The following is a 21,450-nucleotide window of genomic DNA, read 5'->3' as shown; positions in this document are numbered from 1 at the left end:
GTTTACTAGGCCCATGGAAAACAAATCTGTTTCCAAATTATCATAATATGGTACTCCAACTGCTCTCAGTTCTAGCACATTAGCATGCATGCATGTCACGCTAGTTAGCTTCTCCTCAAACTCATGTTTCTCATCAAAGCTAATATATCTGGGTACGTACACACCTCTGGCCTCCAAACCATCAACTTGCGTAAAAGTTTGACTAACATTGGAAACACTGACATTAGCCCTGGCTGTATCATCGCGTCAACTTAGTATGGCCACAAGTGTGTGGCAGAGAACTTATAGCCCATTTGAGATTTGTAAGACTGTGCAGCCAATTTCTGAATTCTAATGAAATTTACTACAGCCCATTTACAGTTTGTTAAAAGTACAGCCCATTTAAACCAACCGTTCAAAACAGAATTCTATAAAATTTCCCACATTTTGATGGGATTCCAAATATTTTTATCCCGAAATTTCTAGTCAGATTAAATACAATTTTAATATAAACTTATATTACGTAAAAATCCAACAAAACATAGCGCTCACAACAATTAATGAAATTAAAAATTTCAATATCCAAATATAATATTTTATAAAGTAATTATGTGTTTGGTGCATTTTTTATAGTTACTGCCTAGTTTTTATAATTACATCCCAGTTATCATTTCTTAAAGCCCATTTTCTTGTTAAGCCTAATGCATCCCTCCTAGGAAAGATTTGTAGCCCAGTGGGGCGGAGAATAACAACTTGACCTTGCCTGGGTATTCCTAAAAAAAGTATAGCTGGGCTAGCCATTTTTAGCTTGAAAAAAAATTAAGATCTGGGCTGGATATCTGGCCTGGGCTAGACGGGCCACAACCCGCCCAGTTAATAGCTGCAATGATGTTTTCGTTGTTGTTCAGAGGAGAAAAATTAATATCTGGGCTAAACATTGCTCAAGAAAAACTCTGCAGTGCTCACACCTCAAAAACACAAATACTGCTCGAGCTGCTTGGTCCCAGCTGTCGGCCGCTTCTTGTGCAATTCTCTCGTTTATTGACTACATAAGTTGACAATAGTGTGGGACCGTGATATCAGGAAACCAGGAGGAAGCAAGAAAAATTATAGTTTTATATACTAATAAGGAGGCACTTGCATACATGCGGCTATGGCCCTGGTGGGTCCCCACTGTCATCCTCTCCAAGTAAAGTCATCTCCTCATCCTCATGTCCGTTGACCATGTTGACAATGCGGGACGGCGGTGCCACGGTGAGTGCAACAACTCGAAGGACGACGAAGAGGGCCTCGCAGGCCCTACGAATGGTCTAATACAGCGGCCACTGCTCATTTGGGAAGCCAGGATCATAGGGCCACATGTCTGCGACGGCATTATCGTTCGCTTGTTCACTGGTGCTCATTGAGGAGATGGAGGTTGCAGCACAGGTCCTCCTGTGCTGGTAGCTCTTCCGCCATTAGGGCGTCGAAGTGCGGCCGCACCTGCTCTATGGTGAACACGGCATGAACCGGCTTGGACAGTGGCACCGGCTCCTGGTCGGAAGCTACGTCCATCATCTGATTGTCGTCGCTCAGCTCGGCGAGGTAGCTGGCGAGCCAGCATGTCCGGCTGCTGGACAGACCCGCTGCCAAGCACGAGTCTGACTGCCCTGGCCCACCCAGACCGCCTCCCTTGCCCGTGCGCGCTTTCCGCCCAAACGGTCAGTGCCGCCCGCCCCGCTTCCCGATGCATGCGATTGCTCCGCCTTCAAACGACACAAGTGCCGTCTGTCCTTCTGCCACCCACATTAATGATACGCGGTTGCCGAGGTGGCTACTCTGGCGCCACACGTCTGTCCCTCCGCCGCCCACCATTGCTATATAAACTACTGCGCCGACCATAGCCGCAGTCATCCGCATCCGTTCCTAATCTCCTGTCCACACCACTACTGCCCACCATGGCTTCCTCGCACTCCAGCGCTCTTCGGGGCGGGTGGACGACGGACCACAAGGAGATGGCAGCCATTGCTGCCGACTGGCTGGCCAGCAGGCAGCCGGAGGACGACGACGTCCCAATGGAGAACATGGTAGTCGATGATTCGGCACCAACCCCCTCCTCCGCGCCATCCTCACCGGTGCATTGCACCATGACCATTGGTGAGGCTCGTGCCCAATATATGAACACGGTGAGGCAGAAGCGTGAGGAGCAGTTCTGGGAGGCGCAGGCCGATGCCGCCTACAACCACCACCTCCTCCAGGAGCACCTAAAGGCAGAGGAGCAGATCGCCGTGGAGCGGGCGGAGCAGGAGGCGCTACTCGACTCGCACCGCTCCGCCCGCGAGGGCCGCCTCGAGCGCTGGCGGTACTGCATGCGGGTGGCGGAGGCTACGGCCGCCTACAAAGAGGGCGATGAAGCGGGCGAGGCGTTGTTTGGCGAGACCAAGGACGAGGCAGAGGACAATGTCGGCGCCGACGAGTCCCCGCTCCGCTGGCGTCGATGAGGCCCTACTCTGCCGAGGCCCCGCGGCGCCAACAACGAGGTAGAGGACACCACCGGCTCCGTCGAGGTCCCACCCTGTCGGCAACGAGGGGGAGGATTTCCCCCACTCCGCCGATGTGCCGCCTGTCGGCAACGAGATAGAGGACATCGCCGGCTCCGCCGAGGCCCCGCCCCGCTGCCAACGAGGCCGTGCCACACAGAAAACGAGGAAGAGTAGATAATGGTAGGTCGCCGCCGCTCGGGTCCAAGTAAGGCCACCGCTGCTACCCTCCGGTTGCTGGCACTGAGCTGTACATCATGGAGAAATTCTATGATTACAGGATGATTGAAGAGCGCTCCGTGGTTGACCAAGCTCATGAGATACAGTCATTTGCTAGAAAACTTGAGCACTTCAGTTGTATGCTACCGGACAAGTTTGTTGCTGGAGGTATCATCACTAAGCTTCCTCCTTCGTGGATCTCATTGGCACTCTTGATGTGGAAGAAAATGCGAGAGCAAAGGACACACGTGCTCGAGGAATTGAGGGAGGATCTAGTGCCAATCTGGTATAGAAGAAGAACTTCCATCCCCACAAGTTCAAGAACAAGGGCAAGTTTGATGGTAAAGCAAAGTTTGATGGTAAAGCAAAGTTTGATGGTAAAGCAAAGTTTGACGGGAAGAACAAGGCTGTGCAACACACGAACTTTAAGAAGAAGAATGACAATAAGAAAGGTGTTTGTCATGTGGGGATCCTGATCATTGGGCTCCTAGTTGCCCTAATCTCTATGAAAAACTAGGCGGGTTGACCACTGACGGCCGGTTAGCTTCTTGGCGGCGACGTGGAGTCGGAGAGCTATGTTGGAGAAGGACGCTGCTTCTACTTAACTGCTGGTGCAGTTGGCTGACTGACACATGGGCCCAACAAGCATCTGGGCCACATGTCAGTTACGCAACTGCACCTGCAGTTAAGTCACTGAAGCTTCTATTCGGCTCAGCCGGACACATGTGGGTAGCTTCAATTAATTAATTATACCTCCAATGCACCCCTTTTTAGTTGAAGAATGTATGAGATGTAATGAAATCCAACATGTTTATATGAAATCGACCGTGTATGAATGAATTTATTTCGATTAGTTTGAATTCTTGTATCACTGGCATTGGATGAACATACAAAACAATACGTACTAGCATTATTCCCAGGGTGATCACCTCGTTTGCAGCAGTTTCAGATGTACTCCCTCTGGTCCTTTCTAGTCTGCATCCAAGTTTTGTCTGCAGTCAAAGTGTCTACTTTGACCAATCTTATAGAAAAAAGTATGCACTTTCACAATGTGCGAAGTAAAAAGGAATAGAAGGAGTACAAAGAGTTTGAGCAGCTTTTTCGCGTTCCTGTACATTGCAATCAAACACACAGGCCTGGCAATTCATAGAGAACATTCAAAACAATCGATGATTATGCATCTCAGAGATTCACATGTCAGAGCCAATATTTACTTCACAACTAAAGAATAAAGAAAAAATGGATCGACATTGCTGATAGCAAAGGGCATCCCATTCGAAAATATCAAACGCATGTCTTCTTGCTAAAATCAATGAGCAAAATTTGACAAGGTTTTCCCATTCCAAAATATCAAATTCCTACGATTGTGGAATGGGCAGGGTTTGCCATCAGTTCGGACATTGACATGGCACCTCGTGCTAAATAAACCACCTATTCTTTTTGCGCAGTTCCACCAAAATCAACCAAATTCACGCGTAGCTTGTATGATTTCTCCCTTATATGTTGCAATGCCTTGAACTTATCGGCACCTCCTTTCTTGTGGTGGAAATGAATGATTCGATGTATTCATGAACATTTTGTGCAGTTTCCATTGAAATCAAGCTGAGCACCCCTGTTTGCACAAATACAAAAAAAGTGATTAGTATAAAGCAAACTGTACTATGAATTAACAGTTTAAACAGGCACCTACATGGTCCATGTAGAGCACACATTTAGAAAAATGAAACTCACCGGAAAGAATCCTAGAACAACATTGTACTCGCGCATCACAGCAAGAAAATGGAGATTTGTCAGTCCTTCTGAGTTGAAGTTACTTTGGTCTTGTGGGGGGTAATGTAACCATCCTTCAATTGCTCCTTCTAATGAGAAGATAGACAAGGCTTCTTCATCCTGGCATAATCAGAACTAGTCACTTCACGTACTCCATATTCTTCTTCAGAGGAGGATGATCCTATTGTGCAAAGACAAGAGGATAACTAAATGCTAGCATCCCTGTTTGCTCGAAAAAAGGAAAGGAAATATTTAAAACAACAAAGATAAAGCACTTCTCAAGGACAATACCACTTTTTGATGACAGTATCTAAACAGTAGCACAACACCAATAGAGATGACAAAGCTCAATTATATGGATGAAATCAGTGGGCGAGTACCAACCTTTGTCAGGAGGCTTATTGTGTAGAGCATACAGATGAAGCACTTCTCCGGAACCATCTGTTGCTATCTACTGTGGTGGCCATGCTTACTATATACTCCTAGATTAGATTAATGTTTCCAACATCTTCTTGTGCAGTTCCACTAAAATATATGGTATCTTCAAAGAAGATCCCTGTTTGCACAAGTAGAGATAATTACGTATTACATTAAGAGTGGCATCAAATCAGTGGCAAAACAATTGCTCGTTCCATCCATAGCAATAAATTAGGATGCAAAACTATATCATTACTTGTGTCATCATAGTTCTAGTGCTTCATTATAGCACCAGGAGTTGATTTTTGTTTTTCTTCCGCTTGTTCTTCCCCTTCATCACTTGGTTCAATAACAGACAAGCTTCGCCTTCAATGTAAGATTTGGCATGTCAATTAGGTTGCACAAGTATAGCACTAAACAATGACATTAATTTTTTTATGGAAGTGGCAAAATACAGGCCAACAGTTGTGAAATATCATTATCTTACCTCAATGGGATATTGCGGTGCACATACAGATTGGAAGTCTTGTCTCCATTTGTGCAGTTCACTAAAATCAAGCAACATTACCATACAAGTAGCACAACATATGAAAGCACACTACAAAATCATGTGAAAGAAGGCTAGTACTGACCTCTCATGATGCGGAATTCAAACAACTCACAAGAAGAAGATCTGAACCAAATTTGCCAACACGGATAGGAAGTAAGATCTCCTCTTGTGCAATTCCACTAAGATCAAGCAATCAAGCAACGTTGTCGGTGTGACACTTTGGTTAAACTGCACAAAACACTCTTAAATAAAAAGTGTTTTGTGTAGTGCAACAAAAGGTCACAATGGCAACGAGGTGAAGTAGATAACCCTGTTTACACAGAGGTGCAAAGAAAACTACTAGTGATCAATAACGGTGGATGACAAAGAAGACAACAAAAAGAAGCATCTACCTTATCTAAATGGGAAAGAAAGCAAGACAGTAGCATTTCTAAAACGGTGGCATTGATTAATATTAACAGAGAGATTATATTAACAATAAAATTCGTTAAACATGTAATTTGCTTTTAACTGTGGCATTGCATCAATTTTCCAGCGGCATTATTAGAGGGTGCTTGTTTACAGGGACATTTTGGTGGAGGTACTAAAAAACTCTGTGTCAGTCCCATCTAAACCAAACAAGAGGGACTTTTAGGGACTAAAAATGGGCATTTGGGACTAAAGAAAGAAGACCCCGAGGGAGAGTCTTTTTGGGACTTTTTCCAACAGTTGCCCCTGCCATGCATCGCACCTTGTCTCTATTAGTTCATTACTAGGGGTAACATTGTCTTTTAGCATGTCATTTAATAACCTCTAGTCCATGTTTAGTCCTTGGAACCAAGAAGGTAGGGACTAGGGAGTTTTTAACCAAACAGGGCCTTAGATTAACAACAGCTAAAGAGTTGCACGGGACAGTGGACGCATCAGCACCATGTGCATCTACCGATGTACTGGGGTGATGCACATTTTGTTGCAACAAAGAACAAACAACCAAGAAGCATATTTGTGTTGGTCCCAGTTTTGTGATCTTTAGACACCTTTCCCTATGTGAGCGCAGCAAATCTAGTCCTGCTCAAACTCTACGGCCTTCTCCCCCAAAACAAAACATCAGTTCGTTATAGATGTGCGTATTGCGTTTGTCATTGTTTTCCCTTTTCGACCAACGTAGGTGCTGGATAGCCAGTTTGTACTAGTACTTTCCCCACTTCCTTTCCTCTGTGAACCACGTCCTAGATTTATGCTATAGAACTTTCCCCCATTCCTGTCCTCTTTGAACCACATCTTAGATTCATGCGATACAACTTTCCCCACAACTTTCCCCCTTCCTTTCCTTTTTGAACCACGTCCTAGATTCATGCTATACAACTTTTCCCACTACTTTCCCCCATTCCTTTCCTCTTTGAACCACGTCCTAGATTCATGGTATACAACTTTCCCCACTACTTTCCTGTTTGATCCAACACCTAGATTCAAGTGCAGAAGCGGAAAATGCCCGCATGCCGCTAGAGTAATGCATGTGGAATAAGTAAATTATACCTTAATGTTCTTGGGGTGTGGTTCAGTGGGCGACCGGAGGCCGTTCGACCCACACTATGTATGGCGGCGAAGAAGAAGGGGTCGGAAGCCCTCCCGCGCTGCCGCTGGGTGAAAGTGAACAGCTGCGCTGGTAGTGGATTCTCTCCCTCGCCGACGGCGACATCGTTAAGCCTCCTTCCCTTCCCGGCGGACGGATCCTGCCGGCTCTTTGACCAGCAGTGAGGGGAGAGAGAGAGGCCAACAAAGTCTTGTTTAGATCTGGAGAGGGTGAGAGAGTGTGAAGAGAGCAACTACAAGCAGACCAGCAGTGAGGGGAGAGAGAGGCCAACGAAGTCTTGTTTAGATCTAGAGAGGGTGAGAGAGTGTGAAGAGAGCAACTACAAGCGCTGAGGATCCAGCGTGTATATATATACTGGAGAGAGTGTGAAGAGTGCAAACCCTAGAAAACAAGCGCCGAGGCTGCAGCTTATACATGATGAGGTGATTATACGGTCATTACGAGATCGTATAGCTTCGTATCCATCCATTTTGACCAGTCAAAGAATCCTCCTGGCACGAATTATGCTCAAGTGTAGTTATCGAACCCGAGACCTCAAGTTTGATGAGCGAACAGGCTAACCAGCTACACAACCCTCTCGTTATGTTTAACGAGAGGAAAATAACCTTTTATACATTCCTGCATTCGTGTGACAAGCATGCCGTGTTTTGTTTTTGTTTGTGGGAGTCATTGGGATTTAAATCATAATCGTGTCATGTGGCTTTGGTGGTAAGACTATCCACAGTGGTGCAGAAATAATGCAGCCTTAGTCACCTTACCTCTCTCCATGTACTACGTTGAGTCCCACCAGTCATAGGGTGAAACAAACAAATTAATAAGAAAAATTAAAAGCGCCAGCGGTGTATCTTACCTCACACATCTCGCTACTGCTCGGGAACACTGTCCAATTGATCCCTCTATTCGCTCATGTACTATTTTAAGTGAATCCTTATTATAACATGCACACAATTTTGGGCACTTGTATTCGACCTAAGTCAGTGTGCCACCGTATCTCGTACGACTCCCTCCGTCTAGGTGTAATAAGTCACGTTAGAAGGTGTAGCGGGACCAAGGTGCAAGCATATTGGAGGAGAAGGAGAAACTTTACTGGTCATTCCTCCAATCAAAGCCCTGATTTTTGTCTCTAAATGCAACAATTAATCCAAACAACTAAGAGATGTCGTTTTAGCTACCATGCAAGGGCCACATATTAACTCGCATGCAAGCCGACTTTGATTTCTTGTCTGATCAACATGTAGTTGCGCTCCATGCATTGGGTTTCCGGGGGAGATAACAAGGCAGAGTAAGGAGCGTTTGGTTACATTGCTTAGGCTGGTCATAGTGGTGAGTAACCTGGACTAGTACAACATGCATATGTTACTACTACGCGAAGTTTGCCGTCGGAAGCGAGCCGATCTGCCTCTCTTGAGCTAGCAAGGTTTTTCTAGCCCACCCAAGCTAGCTAGCCCACAAAAGCTAACATATTTTAACAGTTCCAAACGCCTAACCTTGCCCGGCTCTGCTATAAGCTGTTCTTGCTAAGGATCCAAACGCTCCCTAAGTAACAACGCTCACTAGCAACGAGGCCAGGAGGGGATTGAGATGCCAAGTTAATGGACGACGCCTAAACATTTTGGGAATATCTGATTTCCATAGGATGACTTAACACCTAGACGGAGGGAGTACTACTCCTCAGTCCATGTTTGATGGAATATTCGTCACCTCTTCTCTTCTTGTACGTACTCCATTTGTATCTCACTTCCTGTGGCTTCACACTCGCACGAGTTTCCTATTCTATGAACCTGTGTGTGCGTGTGTGTGTGTGTGTTTAACAGCATGTGTGTGTTAGAGAGAGCGACATACCGACCTACTACTACAGAGAGATGGTGTGTAGTGTATGATTTTAGCCGCGAGAGTCGGTGCACCCTCTTGTTTCCGGGCGTCCGGTAGGGACAGGCGGACAGCTGCGACGCCCGCTCCTGACCAGCCTGGCCCACCCAAAGCCCCTCCATCGTCCGCGCGCGCTTCTCGCCCGAATTGGTCAGCACCGCTCCAAAGAATCGGTGCCGCATTCATGCGTGGGCAGAGCGGACGCGACCTCTCACTAGCGCCTGCTTTGAAGGGAGAAGCGGATTCAAGAGTGATGGTTGCTTCGTCCGTCCAACTTACTGCTGGGTCTATGTGATTTGACGGCTCATTGGTCATTATTACTGAGGTGGTAGGACTGCTCGATGTCCCATGCTTTCGGCGAAAGGAGGTACTACTAGATTATAATTTTCTCCATTCTTACGGCGGAGGAGTGCAAGAACAGTGAAAACACGCAGGCTAAGTGATTACATGGCCCACCTCACACTACAACTTTATTTATAAATGACGCGGCACCTACTACTCGTTCTCCTATAAACCTTGCGCTTGGCATCTCCAAACTATTAACCTTGTGATTGGCTCTTCGCCTCTTCGGGAAGTCGAGCAATAATGGTACTACAGTATATATCATTGTGGCTATATGAGACCGAATGAATTGCTGCATGTCCACCACGTGGCGAGGGTCGAGGGGCAAGGGAGAGTGTGTACTATTACGCCCGTTTCAACATGGACTACATACGGAGCAAAATGAGTGAATCTACACTCTAAAATACGTCTATATACATCAGTGTTTGGAGTATGTACTAGTAGTTCATATTGAAATCTACTAAAGGACATATATTCCAAATAATATGATAGTCTCTCTAACCAAGGTAAGGACGAGGGGTAAACGGAGGGAGTACTAGTAAAATTTTCTCCTCGTCCTGCGAGCCACTGCGCGTGTGGGCGAGGGAGCGGGCGTAAGGCATAGTAAGCAAGCTTCACCTCATCCTGTGAGCCACCGCGCCCGTGGGCGGAGGAGACGGCGTAGAAGCAAGCTTCTCCTCGTTCTACGAGTTGACGGGACACATCAAAAGTACTCCAGTGTATAGATCCTTGCCTCTAAGGTAGGCCCCACATGGTTTTCCTCTTTTTAACATAACGCGCCAAGTCACAATTTGTTTGTTCACCCATGGTAGACGATCCTCCCTCCATCTATTGGACAACCAGTACATGTGTCAAATTACCACGTGGGTTGCCTTTTCGTACAGAAATGAGCTCCACCGTGTACCCGCGCGGGTGTGGTTGGGAAAGATACGGGAGTACGTGCGCCATGCGTGCACCTCTTCTCTTCGTGCACGCCCCCCACGTATGTGGGTGTGTGTGAGAGATACAAACCTGGACAAATGGCTTGTGCGTTCGTGAGTGTTTTTTGTTTGGGGGGAGGTTGATTTCGTGAATGTATTTGTGGGAATATGTGTCGATGACATCTCAAACAAAATTTTGCATGCAATGTGTGTGAAATGGAGGCCTATCCATATCATATATAGAGGGTCGGGCGATCCATGAGAAGAGAGGGAGGGGTCATAGATATCGATAGAGTCGAAGAGAGGATTAAGTGGCTGGGTGCGAGATCGATGAAGAGAGCCATCGAATTGTGTGTGTGTGCAAGTCAAAGATATAGGGCGACTGACCTAGCTACCGGAACGTCAGAGGGCACATGTCAAGTTTGTGTGTGGCAGGGAGACATCACTAGAGCGCTCGATGTATCGGTGTGTGTGTGTGTGTGGGAGGGGGTGGGGGAGGGGTAGGCAGATGCCTAACTATAGAGGTAGAACAACTCGTATATGTGTTCAGAAGGAGAGACCCAGCTATGTCTTGAGGGAGATCGGTCGACATCCATACATAACTGAAGGACGGGAAATATGATGGGACAGAGAGAGAGGAGAGAGAGAGGGAGGGAGAGGGGTAGAGTGCTGGATGGGTGATGGAGTTGCTTCTCGAAGATGGTGGGAGAGGCCTACTAGACAAACTGAGGGTGGAACTACGATATTATCAATAAGAGTGGGGATGTGTTTCTGTGTGTGCCTGTGCGTGATAGATCTGTCAGGACACATCCATGGATGATGAAGGGGAACCATGTGTTTGGTAAGCAAACCTAACTAGATCGGTAGATCAATTGTTGTTTGTGAGAAGAAGGGAGAGACATAATGTAACGCCCCGGACACACCCACCGGTGGTTGTTACTCCTGGCGGGATCTAGACTGGCCCCACAGATCAATACTAGTCTTTTCTGTGCACTTTGTTCTCACTCGTGCACACCCGGGAGCAACTTCCCGGTCGGTCACCCATCCTGACACTACTCCATGCTGAGCACGCTTAACTTTGGAGTTCTGTCCGAATGGGCTTCCGAAAAAGAAGGAATTCCTTATTGATATGAGTAGTCTATCATCCCTAATAAGCCAGGCTATCACACATAACTAATGAGGTAGATCGATCGACGCATGGGGAAAAATGAGTTATAAGGACCTAGCTAGCTATATGTATAGCGGGAGATCGGTCGGTGTACGTCTGTCGGTGTCAAAACCGGCGGATCTCGGGTAGGGGGTCCCGAACTGTGCGTCTAGGCCGGATGGTAACAGGAGGCAAGGAACATGATGTTTTACCCAGGTTCGGGCCCTCTTGATGGAGGTAAAACCCTACGTCCTGCTTGATTAATATTGATGATATGGGTAGTACAAGAGTAGATCTACCACGAGATCAAGGAGGCTAAACCCTAAAAGCTAGCCTATGGTATGATTGTTGTATGATGAAGTTGTCCTACGGACTAAAACCCTCCGGTTTATATAGGCACCGGAGAGGGTTAGGGTTACACAAAGTCGGTTACAATGGTAGGAGATCTTGAATATCCGCATTGCCAAGCTTGCCTTCCACGCCAAGGAAAGTCCCATCCGGACACGGGACGAAGTCTTCAATCTTGTATCTTCATAGTCCTGGAGTCCGGCTACCCGAACACCCCCTAATCCAGGACTCCCTCAGTAGCCCCTGAACCAGGCTTCAATGACGACGAGTCCGGCGCGTAGATTGTCTTCGGCATTGCAAGGAGGGTTCCTCCTCCAAATTCTTCATAAAAGTTTGTAAACACCAAGAGTAGTGTCCGGCTCTGCAAAATAAGTTTCCACGTATTGCCATAGAGAGAATAATATTAACACAAATCTAATCTGCTGACGTATTCCGCAGCGTGACATCACACTATGGCCAAGCCTTTATTCGAGTCGTTTTCACTTTTCCACCTCAGCATGTTTTGCGAGGCGGTTTCCTTGGCACGTCTTGTCAAAGCAGAGATCGTGTCCCCCATTTACGGGATTCTCATCAATACGGACGTGGGTAACCCAACCGCGCATTTATCACGGCGCTTGGGAGGCAAACGAGTTTTACTAGGCTGGTGGGGACGCATAGTCGCATCCGCTAACATAAGGGGATAAGGATCCACCTTTTTACCTACGCCTTCTTCCTCCTTTGCCAATCCATCTTCTGCGCACCCGAGCTCCAGCGCCCAAGCCCGCACTTCCTACCTCAACCTTCTCCAACAATGTCCAGAGCAGGAGGCAAGTGGATGGTCTCCTCTGTCACGGAGGGCCATGTCAAATGGCTAAGGAAGGCCGGATACCTGTCCAAAGATATCGCGCACCGGCTTCCTGAGGAGGGGCAGCTTCTCCCCACCCCAAGGCCCCATGAGAGGGTAGTATTTCTTCCCCACTTCCTCCGCGGACTGGGTTTTCCTCTCCACCCATTTGTCCGCGGGCTCATGTTCTACTATGGCCTAGATTTCCACGATCTGGCCCCGAACTTCATCCTCAATATCTCGGCGTTTATCGTCGTGTGCGAGGCTTTCCTCTGCATCCGCCCCCATTTCGGCCTCTGGCTCAAGACCTTCAACGTCAAGCCAAAGGTGGTGCGCGGCAACCAGGCGGAGTGCGGAGGTGCCATGGCGGGCAAAATAGCCAACGTCCTATGGCTCGAGGGCTCCTTTGTGGAGACCTTGAAGGGGTGGCAGTCATGGTGGTTTTACATCACCGAGCCATGCGATCCGAAGTGGATCGCAGCCCCTGAATTCCGATCCGGACCCCCTACGCGGCTCACGTCCTGGAAGGAGACGGGATTGTCGTGGGGCGACGAAGAAGAGGTGACCGGACTGCAAAACTGCATCCAGTCCCTGGTGAACAAGCAGCTCAAGCTTGTCAACGTAGTCTAGGTCATGCTCGTCCGCCGGATCCTTCCGTGTCAAGAACGGGACTTCAATTTGTGGGAGTTCAACCCGGCGCAGCACCGAACTCTGAGCAGGCTCTTCGACACGATGTACGAAGATATCTGGAAGGGGCTAACCAAAGGCGCCGAGGCTCCCACATCCGCCTCCGAAGACCGCGGATTCAGCTCGCAGCGTCCTGCTGGCGAGGTAAAATATTTTCATCTTTTACAGGATGTTAAGTTTTCTTCATAGTTTGACTCTATGCGGGATCTAAACGCCCTCACCTTTGACAGGATTGGCAGGCGAAGTCCAGACTAATTAACTGTCCAGCTCCCTTGCCCGAAGACCCAGCCCCTGCTCTCCTAGTGAAGCTGCTGGTTCCGGCACCTTATGTGGTGCCAGAGAAGAAGGCCACGAAGAAGAAGGCTACGGGGACTCGAAAGAGTTCCCGGCATATGGTGGTGTCGGACTCGTCGTCCGACGAGTCCGAGACGCACTCCTCCCGTGAAGACGAGGAGGAGGAAGAAGAAACCTCTCCCCCTCCAGCGGGGGGAGGAAAAAAGAGGAAGGCCGCCCCAGTAGGGGAGGCCGAGGGGTCCAATAAGAGGAAAACCCCTCCGCTGGACTACGCCCCCGACGCCGATGAGGACGAAGAGGAGTGGTCGGACAGGGCCAAGTGTCCGGCAAAATCGTAAGTGTTTGGATACCAGAGTAACTCATGATATTCCTTTTGTTGCACAGCTTTCCCTAATGTCGAATGTAATCATGCAGCCCGCCCAAGGACGGGCTCGACAAGTCGTCGAGCGGCTTCGTGGATTCATCGGACGTGAATTCAGTTCCGCCCGCTGCCTCCCCCTGTGCCGCGGATGACGCTGAAGTGGCATCGCGACAAGCTCCGGGGCAAGAGGAGGCGGTCCAGGAGGAGCCGCGAGGCGACCTCCCGGACTCCATGAGTAAAGGGGACAAGACCCCCCAGGGCTCCAAGTCCGGCTTTAAGCCGGACACCGCGCCGGAATCATCAACGGTTCTGGACCGCGGCAGGCGAACTCCTGCCAAGAGGAGCAAGCCCATTGAGCCGGCGTCCTCCGTCCAACCGGAGGCACCGGACAATCTGCTGGAGGTGCTTGAGGGCGCCTCCATCGACGAGGAGCACCGTACCATCATGAGTACGGTGGTACAGAAGGTTCGGTCCGCCAAAAGCGGACTGACTGAAGCTTGTGCTAGCCCTCTAACAGGCTTCGAGGTAAGTAAAAAATATGTAAAAATATTACCGCATAGACAGTAGCCCCTGATGCTCTGTTTGGCGTTCGGAAAGAAAATCCGAATAGAGGATCTATGAAATATCACAGGAGTCTAACTAAAAAGGAGTCAATATACGTATGCAGGCTTCGCTGCTGGCCACTGCCGCACAGACTGCGGAGGTGGATGCCCTGAAGCAGGGCCTCGAGCGGACTGAGCAAGAGCTCAGCCTTGCCAAACGGCATCTCGAGGAGAAATAAGGTAAGAGATACCTTATAGAAAAAATGCCTATAAGAAGACGCAATTACAAAAAATGATAGGAGTATACTGCTTATTGTAGGGGCCACAGCTAAGGTGGCGACCCTCAAGCAGGCGCTGTCCGAGGCCAAGAAGAGAGCAGCCATGGAGTGCACCGAGCGGGAGAAATTTGAGGCGCAGGTCGGCGAGGTGCAGCAAGAGCATCAGGCTCTTATGAAAAAACATGAGAGTTTGGAGCTCGACTCGAAGACGCGAGCGTCCGAGCTTGCTGCGGCCCTTAAAACTACCAAATCTGCCAAGGCCGAAGCCCAGAAGGCCCTCCAGGAATTGGATGCGGTGAAAAAGATAGCGGCGGGTAAGGCATTCTCTATGCAAAGCAGACATATAAAAGTAAACTACTTGTTACTTACCCGAATCTAGAGCTCTCCAGGGGCATTCGCAGATCTTCCCCGCAGCGTATCCGATGCCGCCGCATTCTACTGAGCCAAGGAAGGTAGCTCGACGGAGAAGGTGTTCTGGTCGCAGTACGCTGAGGCCGGACACCCTGTGCCCTTGAGCGACCAATTGAAGCAGCTGGTCGAGCTCTACAAGGCGGCCGAACAGGCCCTGAAGGGCGTCGTAGTTCGGCTGTGGCCTAGAGAGGCCCTGCCTGGGAGCTACTTCAGACTGGTGCGGCGGCTGGTGGAGGCTTGTCCAAGGCTCGAGGTCATCAAGCGCTCCATCTGCATCGAAGGTGCCCGTAGGGCCCTTGCCCGTGCAAAGGTGCACTGGGGTAAGCTGGACGGTGAGAAGCTTGTGAGGGACGGGCCGCCGCCGGGGAAGGAGCATCGCAAGCCCGAGAACTATTACAAGGATGTTCTGGCCGGTGCCCGCCTTATGGCGGATGAATGCACCAAGGATGTAATTTTTGAATGAACTTGCTCGTGTTATCCTGTGCGCTGAAAACTTGTTCATATGCGATAAGCAATGCTTGAATTTAAAATATTACTTTCTGTGCGGCCGTTTATCATAAAATTGAGAGATGGCCAGTCGTCGGCTTCTGCCCCCATGCCACCAGTGCTGGGGTGTTTGGGATAAACCTGAGCACTCTTTTTCCCATGATTGGGTCCGTCGAGGGAGGCGATCAGCACAACGAACAAGGCAATCGGACTATAATGCTTGAACACTCTCACTTAGCCATAGAACTCTATAATTTTAAATTTCTGCGAAGCCCCTAGTATTCGGAAGACCGAGTTCGGGGCGCTATCCACGCCTTGGCCGGACAAAGCAGGTTCCTCGCTCGAAGCGGCATAAGCCTTTAAGGACTCGAAAAACCTCTCGAACAACGACCGGTCTCTTGCCTCATCATGACAGTCGGTTTTAGCTTTCCCTACTGAGGTGCTCAGCCCAGCTCAACTGGGGCACAATCGCAGTAGTTCTCCTAGTGCTACCTTAGCCGATATAGCGGAACGTAAGGCACCAAAACATAGGAGCCAGGCAAACCCAACCATTGACCCAAATCATGATTCGGAGCCGATGCATATAGTGCTATAAGTTCGGGGTGCCGCACTTGTGAAAGTGTATGGACTTCTCACGCCATATAGATGGGTGCTGAAGCCCCTAGAGTATTTTGCCGTACCACAATGTACGGATGCGACATGTTGTTAATAAACATATAAATAGAAAGAGGATAATGCAAAAAATAGACAAAAAGCTATGCATTGTTTATAGAAAGGTTGCTATGAAAGCGGAACGATACAAATAGTGCGATAAGCAAAAGAAATTGGACTATTTAACATGTCCTGGCCAGGGGCAGGCCGCGGAATTGTATTAAAAAACAGGTATACTGCTCGCAATAGAGACCACCTAGAAGTTCCATAATGCGGCGTGGCTTGTCTGCGTTCCTGGATCTTGCATCGTTTGTGCGGCAGTTGAATTGCCGAACGGGTCGTCCGAAGTATGGAGTCCTGAGAGTAAGAAAAAAAAAGGAATCCGGCAGCCCCTGGTGCGGTTTAAGCCGTATTTCGGGTGTGCCGTGATAGTGCCCCTTCCCCTGTTCCCATGGTATTTCAAGAGCGTAGTTATGTACGCGAAGCACTGGTTTCGCTATATCGCGAGGGCGAAGGTTGGGGCCGCATTGCTACGCTAGCTCAGAACGTGCCAGGAGGTCTTGTTGTAGGGTACTCCGGGCGCGCTTGACGGTGTCCGGCTTTTTGATGGCCGAACTGGAGAACTGCCTAGAGAGGCTGCTTTGTACTTCTGCTGCGAGCGCTGCCGTGTGCTCCTCCGTTCGGAGGGAGCGTTCAGTGTTCCCATTGATCGTGATTACTCCTCTAGGGCTTGGCATCTTGAGCTTGAGGTATGCATAGTGCGGTACCGCGTTGAATTTTGCGAATGCGGTTCGCCCGAGCAGTGCGTGATAGCCACTAAGGAACGGGACTATGTCGAAGATTAACTCCTCGCTTTGGAAGTTATCTGGAGATCCGAAGACCACTTCCAGTGTGACTGAGCCTGTATAGTTGGCTTCTACACCTGGTATGACGCTTTTAAAGGTCATTTTGGTGGGCTTGATCCTCGAGGGATCTATGCCCATTTTTCGCACTGTATCCTGGTAAAGCAGGTTCAGGCTGCTGCCGCCGTCCATGAGGACTCTTGTGAGATGAAATCCGTCAATGATTGGGTCTAGAACCAATGCAGCGAAGCCGCCGTGGCGGATGCTAGTGGGGTGGTCCCTTCGATCAAAGGTGATCGGGTAGGAGGACCATGGGTTGAACTTTGGGGCGACTGGCTCTATCGCATATACGTCCCATAACGTACGCTTCCGCTCCCTCTTGGGGATGTGGGTTGTGTATATCATGTTCACCTTCCGCACTTGCGGGGGAAATCCCTTCTGTCCACTGTTGTTCTGCGGCCTGGGCTCCTCCTCATCGTCGCTATGCAGCCCCTTGTCTTTGTTTTCGGCTCTTAACTTGCCTGCCTGCTTAAACACCCAACAGTCCCTGTTGGTGTGATTGGCTGGTTTTTCGGGGGTGCCATGTATCTGGCACAAGCGGTCGAGTATTCGGTCCAAACTGGACGGGCCCTGAGTATTTATTTTGAATGGCTTTTTCCGTTTACCGGATTTGTAGCCTCGAATCCGGCATTAACTGCCGTATCCTCGTTGTTGTCGCTGTTAACGCGGCGCTTTTGTTTGTTCCGACGCGACCTGTCGCTTTTGTCCTTGGTATTCGAATTACCAGGGTTCTTGGTTAAATTGTTGCTGCGAGCTAGCCAACTATCTTCTCCCGTGCAAAAGCGGGTCATGAGTGTCGTGAGGGCTGCCATAGATTTCGGCTTTTCCTGTCCCAGGTGCCGGGCAAGCCACTCATCACGGATATTATGCTTGAAGGCCGCTAAGGCCTCTGTGTCCGGACAGTCGACTATCTGGTTTTTCTTTGTTAGGAATCATGTCCAGAATTGCCTGGCCGATTCCTCTGGCTGCTGAATTATGTGGCTTAGGTCATCGGCGTCCGGTGGTCGCACATAAGTGCCCTGGAAGTTGTCAAGGAATGCGGCTTCCAGGTCCTCCCAAGAACCGATTGAGTCTGCTGGCAAGCTGTTAAGCCAATGCCGGGCCGGTCCCTTAAGTTTGAGTGGGAGGTATTTGATGGCGTGTAGATCATCACCGCGGGCCATGTGGATATGAAGGAGATAATCCTCGATCCATACCGCAGGATCTGTTGTGCCATCGTACGATTCGATGTTTACGGGTTTGAAGCCCTCAGGGATTTTATGATCCATTACTTCATCTGTGAAGCATAGTGGGTGTGCGGCGCCTCTGTATTGGGCTATATCACGACGCAGCTCGAAGGAGCTTTGTTTGTTGAGTTTGGCCCGGCCGGATTTATTGCGTCCGGAGTGACGATCACCGTCACGTGCCGTGGGGCACCTGTGCGATCCGTAGATCGATCTTGTTTGCCTTGTCCTCCAGTATGTCGCACAGGTCGGGCGCATTTTCCCGTGCCTTAGTATGCTTGACGCGGCGTTGGGGCAGGGCTTGAGTGGAGGGCCCAGAGGCCTCTCTGTCACGGCGACGAGGTGGCCGGTCGGCCATGTCATGCGCTGGTGATGTAGGTGCTTCCTCCTCTAGTCGGGGTAGCAGCCTGCGCTTTGGGTAACTCTTGGAGGGGCGTTCGAGTTCATACTCTTCGGCCGCAAGGACTTCAGTCCATCTGTCAGCTAGCAAATCCTGATCAGCTCTAAGCCGTTGCTGCTTTTTCTTGAGGCTTCTTGCCGTGGCCATAAGCCTGCATTTAAAACGCTCTTGTTCGGCGAGATCCTCTGGCACGACGAACTCGTCGTTGTCGAGGCTTGCCTTGTCTTCGGAGGGAGGCGTATAATTATCGTCCTCAACCTCTTGGTCCGCCGCCCTCTCGTGAGGGCTGGCTTCTCTGTCCTCCTGTGTTGAATCTTGCTAGAGGGGGTGTTCTTCGGCGCTATCCGGAGTAGTATTATCTCCCGTGCCGGAATCATCGTTTTTGCTTTGGCGGGATTTAGAGCGGCGCCGCTGATGTCGGCGCTTGGGCTGTTTCTTAAAGGTATCGTCCCCCGCTGTTCCATCGCCGTCTCCATCCTTTGGAGTGTCCACCATATATATGTCATATGACGAGGTGGCCTTCCAGCGCCCTACAGGTGCTGGTTCTTGTTCGTCTCCTGCATCGTCGTCCATGCCGTCGATGTCTTCGGAGTCGAAGTCAAGCATGACGGTTAAGTCGTCGATAGTGGCTACGAAGTGGGTGGTGGGTGGGTTTTGAATTTCTTCATTGTCCGTATCCCAACCTTGCTGACCATAGTCCGTCCAGGGCTCTCCTGATAAAGAGAGAGACTTTAGAGAATTTAGGATGTCGCCGAAGGGCGAGTGCTGAAAGATGTCCGCGGCGGTGAACTCCATTATCGGCGCCCAATCGGATTCGATCGGCAGGGGCACGGGGGGCTCGGAGTTCGGAGAGGAATCCGGCTCCTCGGAGTCAAGGGCCATGCGGAGTGCGGGGCTAGAGTTCGGCTCGATCGCCTCTGAGATCGCAGCCCCTGAGGCAGCGTCCAACCGCTGATCCTCGATCGGCGCAGTAGGCTCCAAATCAATGGTCGAAATCGGTGCGTGTGCGGCCTCCAAAGCGCTGTTCGGCGGCAGAGCTATATCATGCCCATCGAGACAGTGCGGCGTGCTTAGCTGTGGCTCGAATCCGTCGAAGATCAAGTCCCCGCGGATGTCAGTCGTGTAGTTTAGGCTTCCAAACCTGACCTGATGGCCAGGGGCGTAGCTTTCGATCTGCTCAAGGTGGCCAAGCGAATTGGCCCGCAGTGTGAAGCCGCCGAAGACGAAGATCTGTCCGGGGAGAAAAGTCTCACCCCGGACTGCATCGTTGTTGATGATCGAAGGAGCCATCGGGCCTAAAAGCGACGACACAGAGGAACTCTCAATGAAAGCACCAATGTCGGTGTCAAAACCGGCGGATCTCGGGTAGGGGGTCCCAAACTGTGCGTCTAGGCCGGATGGTAACAGGAGGCAAGGAACACGATGTTTTACCCAGGTTTGGGCCCTCTTGATGGAGGTAAAACCCTACGTCCTGCTTGATTAATATTGATGATATGGGTAGTACAAGAGTAGATCTACCACGAGATCAAGGAGGCTAAACCCTAAAAGCTAGCCTATGGTATGATTGTTGTATGATGAAGTTGTCCTACGGACTAAAACCCTCCAGTTTATATAGGCACCGGAGAGGGTTAGGGTTACACAAAGTCGGTTACAATGGTAGGAGATCTTGAATATCCGCATCGCCAAGCTTGCCTTCCACGCCAAGGAATGTCCCATCCGGACACAGGACGAAGTCTTCAATATTGTATCTTCATAGTCCTGGAGTCCGGCTGAAGGTATTGTCCGGCTACCCGGACACCCCCTAATCCAGGACTCCCTCAACATCCATTTGTTAGAGGCAAATAAGGCCCGACGAGACGGATAGACAGAGAGAATGGAGCTAGGAGGTGGTGCAAGAGGCCCAGCTACTAGCTAGATAGGGGGAGGAGTGTGCGGTTGTGAGATCAATGAAAAGAGGGGCGAGAGTTTACACGTGTGTGGGACCGTATGAGAGACACGAGGCAAGGCCACATAAAGGAGGAGATTGAAGGTGCGTGTGTATGTTGTAGGCAGACATCGCTGGAGAGGTTTATGGATCGGTGTGTGTCGAAAAGGAGTTGTGGAGACTGTGGGAGAACGACCTAAAGAAAAAAAAATTAATGTGCGCGATGGATAGAATGCTGAGGGAGGGGGAGGGCGAGGAGGGCGTGTGCATGCACGAGAGGAAGTTAGTGGTAGCTACAAAGGTTAGAGGATTGTGTGGGCGTAAGAGACTAACAAAGATCATAATTTGATATGAAAGTGGATTCATATATTTGAATAGGAGATCATAGTGTTTTAAACATATGCATGCGTGAATATAGCGGTGGTACGCGTGTTGTGGTTTTGCACATGTTATACCATAATGTGATGATGCATGGCGTTTGCAACTCACAGCTACATGTCGAACAATCTAAACCATACTATACATCGAACAATCTCACATTTTATTTGAATTTGTGATAATGTGTGGCGTTTGCAGCTTACAACTAAATATCGAACAATCTAAACAATACTATATATCGAACATTCTCACATTTTATTTGAATTTGTGGTAATGTGTGGTGTTTGCAACTCACATCTAAATACTTGTAGGCGTAGGGGCGGGGCACCATACATAATGTGATAAACACATTATACATATGAGACATGGTTTAGTTTGTGAAGATCTAGCTAGAGCTTGAAATGTACTATGATTTGAAATCAACATAAAGTGGATTC

The sequence above is a fragment of the Triticum urartu genome, chromosome 6 (genome assembly GCF_003073215.2).
Source record: "Triticum urartu cultivar G1812 chromosome 6, Tu2.1, whole genome shotgun sequence".
NCBI classification, from domain to species: Eukaryota; Viridiplantae; Streptophyta; class Magnoliopsida; order Poales; family Poaceae; genus Triticum; species Triticum urartu.
Note: the sequence above shows the minus strand (reverse complement) of the source record.